Here is a 17,433-nt window from a genome sequence, read left to right as displayed (position 1 = left end):
TTTCACACTTGTGTGGACAGGGAACGTTGCCTGCAGTTCCAGTTCCACAAGGATCGAGCCATCAGCCACTGCAGCCACTGCCCCAATGGTGCACCCTGAGAGGAATTCAGAATGGAAAGAACCAGGACGCATTCTTTGCTTTGGATATTGGCCCTAGATGGTAAGATGCACATCTAAGCCATAATTTCACTGAGCCCAGACTCTTGCATCTTCCCATACATAGAAAAGCACTAAAATCATTTACTCGAGTTGTGTGCTTTTTGCAATTAGCAGTATTTTTTTGATATTCTAGTAGTACAGTTTTTTCTATCTTGTTTTTTTTTTTTTTTTTTTTAGTGAAAACCTCCAATATATTCTGGCTTCTCCCCAACGTCTTCAGAGCAACTCTGCAGAGATACTGAGAGGCTGTCTCCCAGGCTATAGTCCTCAGTAAATCCCCGAATAAAACTGAACTTGCAACTTTTAGGTTGTGTTTTCTTCAGTTGACACTTGCAATGCTATATAATTAAAATTCAAACTCCGTCTGAGGTCAAAATGGCTTTAGGGTCACAGCCATGGATTTTTGTCCTTGCTGACCAGATGTAGACTTATTGAGCTGGTTTCTGGGTTGTCTTTGTCAAGGGACAGGGTTTTCTCTCAGGAGTGACACGGGGGAGGTGCAGAGGGACCAAAGATGGGGCAGTTCTGTTGGGAGACGTCAACCCCTCTCATCACAGTCAAGTGAAATGAGTCCTCAAGCAGAATAAGGCAAGACCTCAGAATTTCCTTGGAGTGAAAAGTATGATTTCTCTTCCTTGTTAGCTTGGCTTGTGTCTGCTCCTAAACTAATTAGCTGTGAAAGGAAAAAAAAAACAAACCCCAAGATATTGCATTTTAATTCTAATTTTTAATTCATGGTTTGAAAGCCCAGCCGGCAGCATTTTTAGCTGTGGTTCTTTCTGAGGCGGATTGAATGCAGCCTTGTTTTCCTTCACTACGGGGAGCACTTCCTTCTCAGGAACCCCTTCACACACATGAATGTATACAGATGCACACACTATGCAGAGGTTAGTATAAACAAAATTAGCCCATAAATTTGCAGAGGGTTTTTTTTTTTAAAAAAGATACACAAAAAGAAATGAGATTTCCTAGCCAGGGCTGCAGTGAGTACTTAAACAGCCTGGACTGCTCTCTCTCTCTCTCTCTTTCTGTCTGTTTAGGTTTTCTTCAAGTGACTCCTTTGTGAGATGTAATTCTTGACAGAAACAGCCTGCATTAAAAAAAAACTTAGAATAGCATTTCACCCAAACTTCTCAGGGAAACATTAGTTCCACAAGAGTTTAAGTAAAGTTACACAAAAAAGGGAGTTCTGTGTCCAAATAAACTTGAGTAGAACCCTGTTAATCAGGATGGTAGGATGGTAGACTTTGTATGCTAATGCACTCTGCCAACCACAGAGGGGACTACTGTCTGCAGAATTTACTTCTCAAGGTCATTTGACACCCAACCTCCCCTACTCTTTTTTTTGTTTCCATATATCATCTTTCCGTCCAAGTGTTCAATGGGACACCAACTTGAGATCCTTGTTTCAGTGTCTTTTCTTTTGTGATTAGTGTGTGGTTGGTTAGAGTGGGAATGTTTAGGGTTTGTGACCCTGCCCTGGTCCAGGAAATCAGAAGGATGGATGCTAGTTCCATGTGCTGGTTTGTCAGTGCACGTGGACATCCCCAAGAAGATAAACCGCCCAACTGGGAGCTCACCTTATGTTTTTGTTCTGATACTAGCCCCTGCTTATTAAGAAATGTAGGTTTGGGCTTCTCTGGTAGAATAGTGGTTAAGAATCCACCTGCCAATGCAGGGGACTTGGGTTTGAGCCCTGGTCGGGGAAGATCCCACATGCCCTGGAGCACCGAAGCCCGGGCGCCACAACTACTGAGCCTGTGCTGTAGAGCCCACGAGCCGCAACTACTGAGCCCGTGCGCCACAGCTACTGAAGGCTGTGTGCCTAGATCCCGTGCTCTGCAACAAGAGAAGCCACCACAATGAGAAGCCTGCACACTGCAACGAAGTGTAGCCCCTGCTCACCACAACTAGAGAAAGCCCGCGCACAGCAACAAAGACTCAACACAGCCAGAAATAAATAAAAAATAAATAAAATTAAAAAAAAAAAGAAATGTGTGTTGCTCTGAACCTGAGAAAGGGGGTGAGTTGAGGAAGACAGGCTGTGTAGAGAGGAGCTGAAGCCTTTTATATTTTTGTAAAAACTCACATTTTTGAGCTCAGTTGTGCCAGTGCAACCCATATTTCATTCTGCTGGGAGAACTTGGGGGCGGCAGTTAATCTGTAGTTTATTTTATTTTATTGAATTTTTCCAGTTTTATTGAGATAGAATTGATGTACAATGTTCTTTCTTTTAAACATCTTTATTGGAGTATAATTGCTTTACAATGGTGTGTTAGTTTCTGCTGTATAACAAAGTGAATCAGCTATATGTATACATATATCCCCATATCTCCCCATTATTGCATCTCTCTCCCACCCTCCCTATCCCGCCCCTCTAGGTGGACATAAAGTACGAGCTGATCTCCCTGTGCTATTCAGCTGCTTCCCACTAGCTATCTATTTTACATTTGGTACTGTATATATGTCCATGTCACTTTCTTACTTCGTTCCAGCTTACCCTTCCCACTCCCTGTGTCCTCAAGTCCATTCTCTATGTCTGTGTCTTTATTTCTGCCCTGTCCCTAGGCTCTTCAGAACTATTTTTTTTTTTTAGATTCCATATATATGTGTTAGCATCCAGTATTTGTTTTTCTCTTTCTGACTTACTTCACTCTGTATGATAGACTCCAAGTCCATCAACCTAACTAAAAGTAACTCAGTTTTGTTTCTTCTTTTAAAATCTATTTTTATTTTTTAAATTTTTATTTATTTATCTTTTTAACATCTTTATTGGAGTATAATTGCTTTACAATGCTGTGTTAGTTTCTGCTTTATAACAAAGTGAATCAGCTATACATATACATATATCCCCATATCTCCTCCCTCTTGCGTCTCCCTCCTACCCTCCCTATCCCACCCCTCTAGGTGGTCACAAAGCACCGAGCTTATCTCCCTGTGCTATGCAGCTGCTTCCCACTAGCTATCTATTTTACATTTGATAGTGTATATATGTCCATGCCACTTTCTCACTTCGTCCCAGCTTACCCTTTCCCCTCCCCATGTCCTCAAGTCCATTCTTTACATCTTTATTCCCATCCTGCCCCTAGGTTCTTCAGGACCACTTTTTTTCTTTTTTAGATTCCATATATATGTGTTACCATACAGTATATATTTTTTCTCTTTCTGACTTACTTCACTCTGTATGACAGACTCTAGTTCCATCCACCTTGCTACAAAGAACTCAATTTCGTTTCTTTTTATGGATGAGCAATATTCCATTGTATATATGTGCCACATTTTCTTTATCCAGTTATCTGTTGATGGAGACTTAGGTTGCTTCCATGTCCTGGCTATTGTAAACAGAGCTGCAATGAACATTGCGGTTCATGACTATTTTTAAATTATGGTTTTCTCAGGGTATATGCCTAGTAGTGGGATTGCTGAGTCATATGGTAGTTCAATTTTTAGTTGTTTAAGGAACCTCCTCACTGTTCTCTATAGTGGTTGTATCAATTTACATTCCCACGAACGGTGCAAGAGGGTTCCCTTTTCTCCACACCCTCTCCAGCATTTATTGTTTGTAGATTTTTTGATGATGGCCATTCTGACCGGTGTGAGGTGATACCTCATTGTAGTTTTGATTTGCATTTCTCTAATGATTAGTGATGTTGCGCATTCTGTCATGTGTTTGTAGGCAATCTGTATATCTTTTTTGAAGAAATGTCTATTTGCGCCTTCTGCCCATTTTTTGATTGGGTTTTTTGGTTTTTTTATATTGAGCTGCATGAACTGCTTGTAAATTTTGGAGATTAATCCTTTGTCAGTTGCTTCATTTGCAAATATTTTCTCCCACTCTGAGGGTTGTCTTTTTGTCTTGTTTATGGTTTCCTTTGCTGTGCAAAAGCTTTTAAGTTTCATTAGGTCCCATTTGTTTATTTTTGTTTTTATTTCCATTTCTCTAGGAGGTGGGTCAAAAAGGATCTTGCTGTGATTTATCTCATAGAGTGTTCTATGTTTTCCTCTAAGAGTTTTATAGTGTCTGGCCTTACATTTAGGTCTTTAATCCATTTTGTGTTTATTTTTGTGTATGGTGTTAGGGAGTGTTCTAATTTCATTCTTTTACATATAGTTGTCCAGTTTTCCCAGCACCACTCATTGAAGAGGCAGTCTTTTCTCCATTGTATATTCTTGACCCTTTTATCAAAAATAAGGTGATCATATGTGTGTGGGTTTATTTCTGGGCTCTCTATCCTGTTCCATTGGTCTATATTTCAATTTTTGTGCCAGTACCATACTGTCTTGATGACTGTAGCTTTATAGTATAGTCTGAAGTCAGGAAACCTGATTCCTCCAGCTCCATTTTTCTTTCTCAATATTACTTTGGCTATTCGGGTTTTTTGTGTTTCCATACAAATTGTGAAATTTTTAATTCTAGTTCTGTGAAAAATGCCAGTGGTAGTTTGATAGGGATTGCATTGAATCTGTAGATTGCTTTGGGTAATAGAGTCATTTTCACAATGTTGATTCTTCCAATCCAATAACATGGTATATCTCTCCACCTGTTTGTATCATTTTTAATTTCTTTCATCAGTGTCTTATAGTTTTCTGCATACAAGTCTTTTGTGTCCTTAGGTAGGTTTATTCCTAGGTATTTCTGTGAGATTTTAAAACATTATCATACAAGAATACATAGTTTTCTTTTATATTAAACAAGTAACCATTTCATGCCTGTGATTGTAAGTCCTTTCTCATCTTAATATTTTGTGAAGAAGAACAGAATGCTCTGGGAGTATTTCAAAATGCTTGCTTTCCCCCTCCCTCTGTTGTAAGGGGATTCTTCTCCAAGCTTCACTGTGAGGAGCTGGGAGAGCTCCTGGAGTTAAAACTCATAAAAGTGTGGGACGTGTCCCTCCCTGGAGTATTTAACTCTCAAATGTGCCACCCTGAGCCCCTAGCATTCGTCAGTTGCAGTTTTTTTTCCTGCCCAGTGCTGTTTCCCATGGAGGTCTATGTTCCACTAAGTTGTGCCTCTCCAAGCGCACCTGTCTTGGAGCAGCAGTTTGCCCATGATTTCAGTTCTTGATGAACCTGAGAGGAACTGTTGATTCTCAATTTGTTCTGCCATTTTCTCATTGTGAGGGCAGGAGCAGCCACACACAAGCTCCTGACAAGAAGGAAGTCCTCCACTCTTAAAGTTTTACACTTTTGTTTTTCTCTTTTTTGTTGATTCCCATAGTGAAATGTTTGTCTATGTTATGGATCTTTTTGCAAAGCAAGTTCTTTTACTGATGCTTCTTTTGGTGGTTGAAATGAATTATTTTTAGTTTTTATGTTTAGTAATTTCCCCCTCTTTCTTTCTTTCAGTTTTATTTCACCACTCTTCTTCTAGCTTTTTGAGTTAGTTTATTTTTTTCCCATTATCTCTTGATTTTACTTTGATGCCTTTGTTCTGCTAACTCCATAGGAAAATGGATGATCTGTATGTTACTAGGTCATAAGCCTCTTCAGGGCGAGGGTCATGCGTGTTTTCCTCACCACTGTACCTCAGTTCAAAACACAGCATGAAGCACAAAGAAAGCGCATAATCCACAGTGGTTGGATAAGTGAATGAATAAATGGATGAATGCTAGATTTAGGGTGTTTGTCTTATTCCATATATTTTCCCTGTTTAAGTTTATTTGGCTGTTTCTTTTTTTTTTTTTTTTTATGTGGTATGCAGGCCTCTCACTATTGTGGCCTCTCCCGTTGCAGAGCACAGGCTCGGGACGCGCAGGCTCAGAGGCCATGGCTCACGGGCCCAGCCGCTCCGCGGCATGTGGGATCTTCCCGGACTGGGGCACGAACCCGTGTCCCCCGCATCAACAGGCGGACTCTCAACCACTGCGTCACCAGGGAAGCCCTGGCAACATTAAATGTTCTGCATAAAAAAGTGTTGCTTCTTTGATCAAATTGTACTATATATGCAATTTTATATCTTGCTTTGTAAAATTTAATCTGGTTATAATATTTTTTAATAAAGTTTTTAATAATGTTATTACAGATTCATTTCTATTCACTGGATGTATCATATCTTACTTAAATATTAACCTATTGATGTAAATTTGAGGTATTGCCAATTATTTTTGTTATTAAAAGAAATTATGGGAATATTTTTATGCCCGGAATTTTTAAAGTATAGAAAGTTTCTTCACAATGAAAACCCTGTAGTGAAGTCTATGGGTCAAAGACATGAATATTTAATTGTTACATTTTAACACATGGTTTTCCAAAAGGGTAGTTCAAAATTTGGTAGCCACCAGCAGTATATGAATGTAATCATCTCTCTGCAGCTTTGCTGATTTGGGGTGCTGTCCATTCCTGTCTCCCATCTCTGGACCAGTGCTCCTTGCACTACACTGTCATGAGTTTTTGTCTCTTTTCAGATCCTTAGAAACTTTCCCCGATTTCTCAAATGCAAAGAAGCTGAGAGACAGAAATATCAAAAATTAAGATAATTCACTTCATTATTTACTTCACTTATTCTTCTACTTAAAATAAATTAAGATTGCTTAAGCCTTTTTAGAGCCACAGAAGTACAAAGGAGAAAATAAGCCCCAAATGGCTCCTTTACGATTGAATGCATTTCACAGGTTGAAGAAGTCAACCGTGCATGGTGGAAGGGAATGGGAAGTGAAAGCCTCCTTTCCCATTTTCCTCTCCTGGAGGTAATGTATCTTTGATTCTTTTTAGAATAAATATATATATATACACTTAGTGATGAATTTAGAATATTTCATAGACTCTAAGATGCTTCATGCCAGCCCTTTCCTGGCCTTACCAGAAAGTGCCAATGGACGTTCTTTACAGAAACCTCACCACTGTTGCCTGACTGGCAGTGGCTGTGAGAGGTCCTGGCTCTAAGAGAAGAGGCATTTTTTTAAAGAAAGGGTTAGCATGTTCATCACAGAGTCAACAGGGCTAACGGGGTGTATTTATTTCCATATTTTGCAATCTATTATAAAAGGGTCATATTTTTCAGAGCGTTCTGTATCTTGCAGAGGAGTTAAAAAAATTACATCAGGTCACACAATTAGTAATAGGAGGAGCAGGATTTGAAACAGATTCATCTGCTGTGGAATCGCATATTTAAAAAAAATTTTTATCTGCTTTGTTTTTTTGAAGGTTGATTTTAATGAACGAAAATTTCTGTATAAAAACATTTAAACTTTATCAAATGCTTTAAAAATACACATACACACACACACAGGTCCAAATCCAATACAGAATCTTTTGAACATTATCATTTTTCACCTCAGCATAACGTGTAGAGGGATTTCTGGATAAAATTTACATGTGAAAAAAGACCCATAGTCTTACACATGCACACACACAAGAGCACACAATCACAATCAGGAAGAACTAAAGTATATGGTAAGAATGCAAACAGGATGGGAATGAATTTCTTGTAAAGCTTATATAAATGAACGCTACATGAGTAAAAGAAATTTCTAGACCAAGAGAAGATGCAGAGAGGGGGAAGAGAAAGCAGAGGTTAGTCTAACTCATTAATAAATAGTTTGAGAAGGTCATTCAAGAACAGTGAATTTGGGGAGTTATAGATAATCCCTAGTTTTCACCACCTCAAATTCTGTGAATCTGATAACTGATGATGCTTTGAAAGCGTCTATGTTTTCATTTTTTGTAGGTCTTGATTTGTTCATCATTATTTAAATGTGGTTTGTCCCTTTTGGTGTTAATTCCTCCGTTCTCGCTCAGTGTTATACCCAATTCACCAGAAGAGCCACAGTAAGAAATGATGGCAAGCACAGAGGACCGCAAGGGTGGCAGTCTCATGAATGGCAGTTAATAAGAGCCAGACTGCCTGGGTTTGCATTTCAGTGTCACTAGCAGCTAGCTGCCTGTTACTCAGCAAGCTCCTCGGCCACTCTATGTCTCATTTCCTCATCTTCAATTAGGGATCATTATTACCCACTTCACATAGGGCTATTAAGAGGATTTAAACAAGATAATCCATTTAAAGAATTTATCACACTGCCTGGCACAACTAAATGTGCAAAAAATGTTAGCTGAGGTTACTATTAGTCATAGAATTACAGGGGAATCAAAAGAAGAATTTTCTTCTTTCTCTGTATTTCTCTTTGATGAGGTTTTCAGAGGCAAAAAAGATTGAGGATCTAGTCTTATGAATATAGATGTTTGCTTTTATGTTAGAAAAAAATTACATGGCTCCATATCACAAAATTTAACATCTTTCCATTAAACATCACACAATTCTCATCATCATTATGCCCTACACACACCTTAAATGATGTGGAGTTTCTATTGATATTCATCAACAATAGGGTCCAGAAATTTTAAAAAAGAAATAGTTGCAGAAATGCATGTTGGGCAGTAATCTGTGGGTGCCCTAAAAGCTTGGGCCAACACAGATGCCTGGGATTCTGCCTCCAAGGCCTGGACCCGCTCACACACAGTCAGATGGGTCAGGTTCCTGCAGCCCTTCAAAGCTCCATTTGAGACCCCCTTCAAGAGGGGAGTTCCCAATAGGTGAAAGAAGCAGTAGCCACTGAGGATGGAATGCCCCACACCTACTTCAGTGCGATATGATAGCTATCATTGGTTTCTGCTTTCATTGTGTCCAGAATAAAACAGGCTTCTTCCTGAAAGCTCTGTATCATCTCATCACTAATGGGCACACGGATTCCTGTGGGCCCCTGCTTGTGGACCTGGCTGATCTGGCAAGGGGAAACGCTGAAAAGCTGAGCAATTTTTTTCTGTCAGTTCAACATCTGTCAGTTCTTCTAGGTAGATGGTATGGTAAACGAAGAAAGTATTTGGGTCTCCATCCTCATGCTTCTCCTGCTGTTGTTGCTGCTCCCCCAGCTGCAAGGGTTCCTGACAAACATAAATGGTTAGACTTGGGCTCACATCAGGCCTTTTAATGCATTAAAAAGTCTGATTCCATCTGCAGGGCCACAGATTTGAATCACATCATCTCTAGTTAGTTTCAACAAATCTGCCCCTGAAAAGTTTGTAAAAAGCCTCGTGAATGTGGAAAAACGGCTTCGATGCAACAACTGCAGAACCTCCTGAGGTGTGGTTGTTGGCAGGAGGTTATCTGTGACTGGAGGGGCCACTGGCTGGTGATTTGGTGAACCATTTCCTTCCCCAAGAGAAAGACTGCTATGGGAACTGTAGAAGCCAGGTGATGGGGAATTATTGACATACGTGATCTCAGGCCATGGAGAACACTCTGTGAGTATAGTTGTCTCATAGGAAGGTTGATACTTCTCCTTCTCATGAGGCGTTCATTTCTCCATTTTCTCCCTGTCTGTTTTTTTGTTTTCTGTCTGCACCTTTGGGCTTGAAGACTTCGATCTGGCAGCTGGTTGAGTGTAAGTGCTCAGTATATTCCCCATTCTTATTCTCCTTGAAGGTATCAATTTGTACTCAAAATGGCACTCCCTTCTCTCCACCATGTTTCCTCATAGTGAACTCTGTGCTAATACAATGCACCTGAATAAACACAGATGTCCTCCTTGCAGGGTCCCACAGGAACTCCACTATATTTAGTTGGTTTGGATTAGCCCTAGGATCGATTATACCCACAGACATTGGGATATCAAGAATGCTATCTCCAGGTGGGTTCCACCTCCAGCCTTCCAGCTGCTGATGTTCAGTGTATTGTAGCCGTCTGTCATGGAACACAACATGGAATACACTCTTCAGCAATTTGCCATTAATTTCTGGTAGTTCTCCAAGTTTCCTGTTGTCTAGTATTCGGATTGCGTAAGACTGGCCTTGATTGAGATATGTCAGGGTTTCATCATGGAGTTTCACTGCTGGAGAGGTGGCAGCACAAAGCACATATTGAAAAGGGAGGATTTTATTCTCATTGTCTGGAGGCAAACTTGACTCTTCTTGCTTAAAAATGGGCAATGCTAGGACATCACTCATGCTACAGGCACCAGCACGCAGTTGTGGCCGATCCCGGATAATCTAGCATCAGAGTCCTGCACAGCCGGGATTCAGTCACCTCATCTGTCAGAGGCAGCTTCAGAGCCCATGCCATCCTGGCTCCTTCCTTTTGCCCCAGGAGACACCGTTTCTAGTACAAAGGCGAGTAGTGTGAGTCTACCCAACGGGGGCAAGACTGCAAGACTGTAGAAAACTCCAAACCAAGATCTCCCACGCAATACTCACCAGCTGCCCCCAAGCCGCACCCGCACTGCCCGCACAACTAATCTCCTGCACCCTATGCTCCTCGCTCTTGGCTGCCCTGACTTCCAGAATCCCTCCCCCTCCCCCCTCCCCAGCCCTCTGGGGCTGCGCGAGGGTCCTTTGGCTTAACTCTTCCAGACTGCCCAAAGGCAACCCTGGACTCCTCTCACTTCTACTCTTTGGGCTCTCCCCTTGAACTCGTGGTGGGCACTCGCTGCTTTCCAAACAGACCGGCAGCAGCCATCCTCTGCCTACCCTGCGCTCCCACGCCGCTTTCGCAACTTTTCCCCCACCCCTTTCTGCGGGAAACCCCCTCCCCCTCGGGAACCGGTCTCCTTACCCCTCCAGGCCTCTCTTCCCATCAGTCCCAAGATCACTTCTGGTAACGCCTTCTCAATCCCATGGCTCTTAGGACCAAATCCAGGTTCCTGCTGAGTTGCCTCCCTGCCCTGTGCAGCCCCCCATGGTCTGGAAGCATGGATGGAGAAAGCTCAGCACTGGCTTGAATCCTAGACTCACCAGGCTCCTCCAGCGGCCGCAGCCCCATCACCAAACAATCATGGCACCCTCTTCCTTCACCCTATCTGCTTCCTTTTATTCCCATTAACGTGACTACTAGAAAACTTTATTTTAATTATTTATTTTAAATTTATTTCATTGAGGTGCAGTTGGTTTACAATGTTGTGTTAATTTCTGCTATACAGCAAAGTGATTCAGTTACACATACATATTCATCCTTTTTCATATTCTTTTCCACTATGGTTTATCACAGGATATTGGATATAGTTCCAATAGTGGGGTTTGGGCAAGGGATTGCATGCCTAGTGAAGGAGTGAGCCGTATGCATCATATTTTTGCAAAATGGCCTTCAGTTCTAGATGTTACAGAAATATTTTACACAAAATGATGAACCCGACAGTTATCTCAAATTTAGAGCTGAGGAACTTTCCTAGGACAAGCTCAGAGGCAGGTGAAGAACTTGGTAGTGGAGTGAACTTTGGTTGCCGGCAGGAAGCAAGGCTGTTGCATTGACTCTGGTCTTGACTCAACGTAAAACATTGAACTAATCGTTCCTCTGTGCCTCAGTTTCCTCATCTGCAAAATGGGAGAAGCTGGACTGAAATACGAATATACCTTAAATTCAACAATTCTATGACAGTTTCTTTGAACCTATAGTTTTGTTGGGTAGGAAGAAAAAACTTCATAGAAATTGGTGTTTAGGGATGAAGTTTTTTCAGCTTTGGCTGGTAGCAGTAAGAATTATTCCTACTTAAAACTTTCAAAAGGAGACTTCCCTGGTGGTCCAGGGGTTAAGACTCCATTCTTCTGGAGTTTCACAGTTTTCCTGGATATTTCCCGGTCTACAGGAGCCGTGTGCCTGACAGGGTCTTGGTGCTCTGGCTGGGTGTGAGGCGTGAGCCTCTGAGGTGGAAGAGTCGAGTTCAGGACATTGGTCCACCAGAGGATTCCCGGCACCACATAAGATCAAATGGCGAAAGCTCTCCCAGATATCTCCATCTCAACACTGAGACCCAGCTCCACTCAACGACCAGCAAGCTCCAGTGCTGGACACCCCATGCCAAACAACTAGCAAGACAGGAACACAACCGCACCCATTAACAGAGAGGCTGCCTAAAGTCATAATAAGTTCACAGACACCCCAAAACACACCACCAGATGCAGTCCTGCCCACGAGAAAGACAGGATCCAGGCTCACCCATCAGAACACACACACAAGTCCCCTCGACGAGGAAGCCTACACAACCCACTGAACCAACCACACCCACTGGGAACAGACACCAAAAACAACAGGAACTATGAACCTGCAGCCTGTGAAAAGGAGACCCCAAACACAGTAAGTTAAGCAAAATAAGAAAACAGAGAAATAAACAGCAGATGAAGGAGCAAGGTAAAAGCCCACCAGACCAAACAAATGAAGAGGAAATAAGGAGTCTACCTGAAAAAGAATTCAGAGTAATAATAGTAAAGATGATCCAAAATCTTGGAACTAGAAAGGAGAAAATACAAGAAACATTTAACAAGGACCTAGAAGAACTAAAGAACAAAAAAACAATGATGAACAACACAATAGATGAAATTAAAAATTACCTAGAAGGAATCAATAGCAGAATAACTGAGGCAGAAGAAAGGAAATGACCTGGAAGATAAAACAGTGGAAATAACTACTGCAGAGCAGAAAAAAGAATGAAAAGAATTGAGGACCATCTCAGAGACTTCTTGGACAAAATTAAACACTCCAACATTCGAATTATAGGGGTGCCAGAAGAAGAAGAGGAAAAAAAAAAAGGACAGAGAAAATATTTGAAGAGATTATAGTTGAAAACTTCCCTAATATGGGTAAGGAAAGAGTCAATCAAGTCCAAGGAGCACAGAGAGTCCAATAGAGGATAAAACCAAGGAGAAACATGCCAAGACACATATTAATCAAACTATCAAAAATTAAACACAAAGAAAAAATATTAAAAGCAGCAAGGGGAAAGCAGTAAATAATATACAAGTGAATCTCCTAAAGGTTAACAGCTGGTCTTTCAGCAGAAACTCTGCAGGCCAGAAGGGAGTGGCAGGACATATTTAAAATGATGAAAGGGAAAAACCTACAACCAAGATTACTCTACCCAGCAAGAATCTCATTCAGATTCAACGGAGAAATTAAACACTTTACAGATAAACAAAAGCTAAGAGAATTCAGCACCACAAAACCAGCTGTACAACAAATGCTAAAGGAACTTCTCCAGGCAGGAACACAAGAGAAGGAAAAGATTTACAATAACATACCCAAAACAATCAAGAAAATGGTAATAGGAACATACATATTGATAACTACCTTAAATGTAAATGGATTAAATGCTCTAACCAAAAGTCAGAGACTGGCTGAATGGATACAAAAACAAGACCCACACATATGCTGTCTGCAAGAGATCCACTCCAGACCTAGGGACTCATACAGACTGAAAGTGAGGGGATGGAAAAAGATATTCCATGCAAATGGAAATCAAAAGAAAGCTGGAGTAGCAATTTTCATATCAGACAAGAGACTTTAAAATGAAGACTATTACAAGAGACAAAGAAGGAAACTACATAACGATCAAGGGATCAATCCAAGAAGAAGATATAACAATTATAAATATATATACACCCAACATAGGAACACTTCAGTACATAAGGCAAATGCTAACAGCCATAAAAGGGGAAATCGACAGTAACACAATCATAGTAGGAGATTTAACACCCCACTTTCACCAATGGAAAGATCATCCAAAATGAAAATAAACAAGGAAACACAAGCTTTAAATGATAGTTTAAACAAGATGGACCTAATTGATATTTATAGGACATTCCATCCGAAAACAACAGAAAGAATACATTTTCTTCTCAAGTGCTCATGGAACATTCTCCAGGAAAGATCATATCTTGGGTCACAAATCAAGCTTTGGTAAATTTAAGAAAATTGAAATCATATCAAGTATCTTTTCTGACCACAATGCTATGAGACTAGATGTCAATTACAGGAAAAAAAATCTGTAAAAAAATATAAACACATGGAAGTAAACAATACACTACTAAATAACCAAGAGATCACTGAAGAAATCAAAGAGCAAATAAAAAAATACCTAGAAACAAATGACAATGCAAACACGATGACCCAAAACCTATGGGATAAAGCAAAAGAAGTTTTAAGAGGGAGGCTTATAACAATTCAATCCTACCTCATAAAGCAAGAAACATGTCAAATAAACAACCTAACCTTACACCTAAAGCAATTGGAGAAGGAAGAACAAAAAAACCCCAAAAGAAGCAGAAGGAAAGAAATAATAAAGATCTGATCAGAAATAAATGAAAAAGAAAAGAAGGGAATGATAGCAAAGCTCAATAAAAGTAAAAGCTGGTTCTTTGAGAAGATAAACAAAATTGATAAACCATTAGCCAGACTCATCAAGAAAAAAAGGGAGAAGACTCAAATCAGTAGAATTATAAATGAAGAAGGAAAAGTAACGACTGTCACTGCAGAAATACAAAGGATCGTGAGAGATTACTACAAGCAACTATATGCCAATAAAATGGACAACCTGGAAGAAATGGACAAATTCATAGAAAAGCACAACCTTCTGAGACTGAATCAGGAAGAAATAGAGAATATAAATAGACCAATCCCAAGCACTGAAATGGAAACTGTGGTTAAAAATCTTCCAACAAACAAAAGCCCAGGAGCAGATGGCTTCATAGGCGAATTCTACTAAACATTTAGAGCAGAGCTAACACTTATCCTTCTCAAACTCTATATAAATATAGCACAGGGAGGAACACTATGAGGTCATCATAACCCTGATACCAAAGCCAGACAAAGATGCCACAAAAAAGACAACTAAAGGCCAATATCACTGATGAAAATAGATGCAAAAATCCTCAACAAAATACTAGCAAACAGAATCCAACAGCACATTAAAAGGATCATACACCATGATCAATTGGGGTTTATCCCAGGAATGCAAGGATTCTTCAATATACACAAATCAATCAATGTGTTACACCATACTAACATATTGAAGAATAAAAACCACATGATCTTCTCAACAGATGCAGAAAAAGCTTTTGAGAAAATTCAACACCGATTTATGATAAAACCCTCCAGAACGTAGGCATAGAGGGAACCTACCTCAGCATAATAAAGACCATATATGAGAAACCCACAGCCAACATCATTCTCAATGTTGAAAACCTGAAACCATTTCCACTAGGATCAGGAAAAAGACAAGGTTGCCCACTCTTACCACTCTTATTCAACATAGTTTTGGAAGTTTTAGCCACAGCAATCAGAGAAGAAAAGGAAATAAAAGGAATCCAAATCAGAAAAGAAGAAGTAAAGCTGTCACTGTTTGCAGATGACATGATACTATACATAGAGAATCCTAAAGATGCTACCAGAAAACTACTAGAGCTAATCAATGAATTTGGTAAAGTAGCAGGATACAAAATTAATGCACAGAAATCTCTTGCATTCCTATACACTAATGGTGAAAAATCTGAAAGATAAATTAGGGAAACACTCCCAATTACCTTTGCAACAAAAAGAATAAAATACCTAGGAGTAAACCACCTAAGGAGACAAAAGACCTGTATGCAGACAACTATAAGACCCTGGTGAAAGAAATTAAAGATGATACAAACAGGTGGAGAGATATGCCAGGTTCTTCAATTGGAAGAATCAACATTGTGAAAATGAGTATACTAGCCAAAGCAATCTACAGATTCAGTGCAATCCATATCAAACTACCAATGGCACTTTTCACAGAACTAGAACAAAAAATTTCACAATTTGTATGGAAACACAAAAGACCCTGAATAGCCAAAGCAATCTTGAGAAAGAAAAATGGAGCTGGAGGAATCAGGCTCCTGGACTTCAGACTATACTACAAAGCTACAGTAATCAAAAGAGTATGGTACTGGCACAAAAACAGAAATATAGATAAACGGAACAGGACAGAAAGCCCAGAGATAAACCCATGTATCTATTGTCAACTAATCCATGACAAAGGAGGTAATAATATACAATAGAGAAAAAACAGCCTCTTCAATAATTGGTGCTGGGAAAACTGGACAAATACGTGTAAAAGAATGAAATTAGAACACTCCCTAACACCATACACAAAGATAAACTCAAAATGGATTAAAGACGTAAATATAAGGCCAGACACCATCAAACTCTTAGAGGAAAACATAGGCAGAACACTCCATGACATAAATCACAGCAAGATCCTTTTTGACCCACCTCCTAGAGAAATGGAAATAAAAACAAAAATAAACAAATGGGACCTAATGAAACTTAAAAGCTTTTGCATAGCCAAGGAAACCATAAACAAGACAAAAAGACAACCCTCAGAATGGGAGAAAATATTTGCAAATGAAGCAACCGACAAAGGATTAATCTCCAAAATTTATAAGCAGCTCATGCAGCTCAATATCAATAAAATAAAGAACCCAATCCACAAGTGGAAGAAGACCTAAATAGACTTTTCTCCAAAGAAGGTATATAGATTGCCAACAAACACATGAAAGGATGCTCAACATCACTAATCATTAGAGAAATGCAAATCAAAACTACAATGAGGTATCACCTCACACCGGTCAGAATGGCCATCATCAAAAAATCTAGAAACAATATATACTGGAGAGGATGTGGAGAAAAGGGAACCCTGTTGCACTGTTGGTGGGAATGTAAATTGATACAGCCACTATGGAGAACAGTATGGAGGGTCCTCAAAAAAGTAAAAATAGAACTACCACATGACCCAGCAGTCCCACTACTGGGCAAATACCCTGAGAAAACCATAATTCAAAAAGAGTGATCTACCACAATGTTCATTGCAGCTGTATTTAGAATAGCCAGGACATGGAAACAACCTAAGTGTTCTACGACAGATGAATGGATAAAGAAGATGTGATACATACATATAATGGAATATTACTCAGTCATTAAAGGAAATGAAATTGAGTTATTTGTAGCGAGGTGGATGGACGTAGAGACTGTCATACAGAGTGAAGTAAGTCAAAAAGAGAAAAACAAATACCGTATGCTAATACATATATATGGAATCTAAAAAAAAAAAAAAAAGGTTCTGAAGAACCTAGGGGCAGTACAGGAATAAAGACGCAGACATAGAGAATGGAGTTGAGGACACGGGAAGGGGGAAGGGTAAACTGGGATGAAGTGAGAGTGTGGCATGGACATATATACACTACCAAATGTAAAATTGATAGCTAGTGGGAAGAAGCCACATAGCACTGGGAGATTGGCTCTGTGCTTTTTGTCCGCTTAGAGGGGTGGGATAGGGAGGGTGGGAGGGAGACGCAAGCGGGAGCAGATATTCGGATGTATGTCTATGTACAGCTGATTCACTTTGTTATACAGCAGAAACTAACACACCATTGTAAAGCAACTATACTCCAATAAACATGTTAAAAAAAAAAACAAAACACTGTGCTTCCTTTGCAGGGGCATGGGTTTGATTCCTTGTTCCGGAACTAAGATTCTGCAAGCTGCGCGGTGTGGAA

General features: G+C 40.0%; 1 pseudogene; it reads right to left on the bottom strand.

Annotated features, from left to right (window-relative positions):
* Nucleotides 1–8,687: 8,687 nt before the first annotated feature.
* On the bottom strand, nucleotides 8,688–10,213 carry LOC101289337 (alpha-globin transcription factor CP2-like; annotated as a pseudogene).
* Nucleotides 10,214–17,433: the final 7,220 nt, after the last annotated feature.

This window comes from Orcinus orca, chromosome 7 (genome assembly GCF_937001465.1).
Source record: "Orcinus orca chromosome 7, mOrcOrc1.1, whole genome shotgun sequence".
In the NCBI taxonomy this organism is placed as follows: Eukaryota; Metazoa; Chordata; class Mammalia; order Artiodactyla; family Delphinidae; genus Orcinus; species Orcinus orca.
The sequence above is the reverse complement of the archived record's forward strand: the minus strand, read 5'-3'. Positions and strand labels throughout refer to the sequence as shown.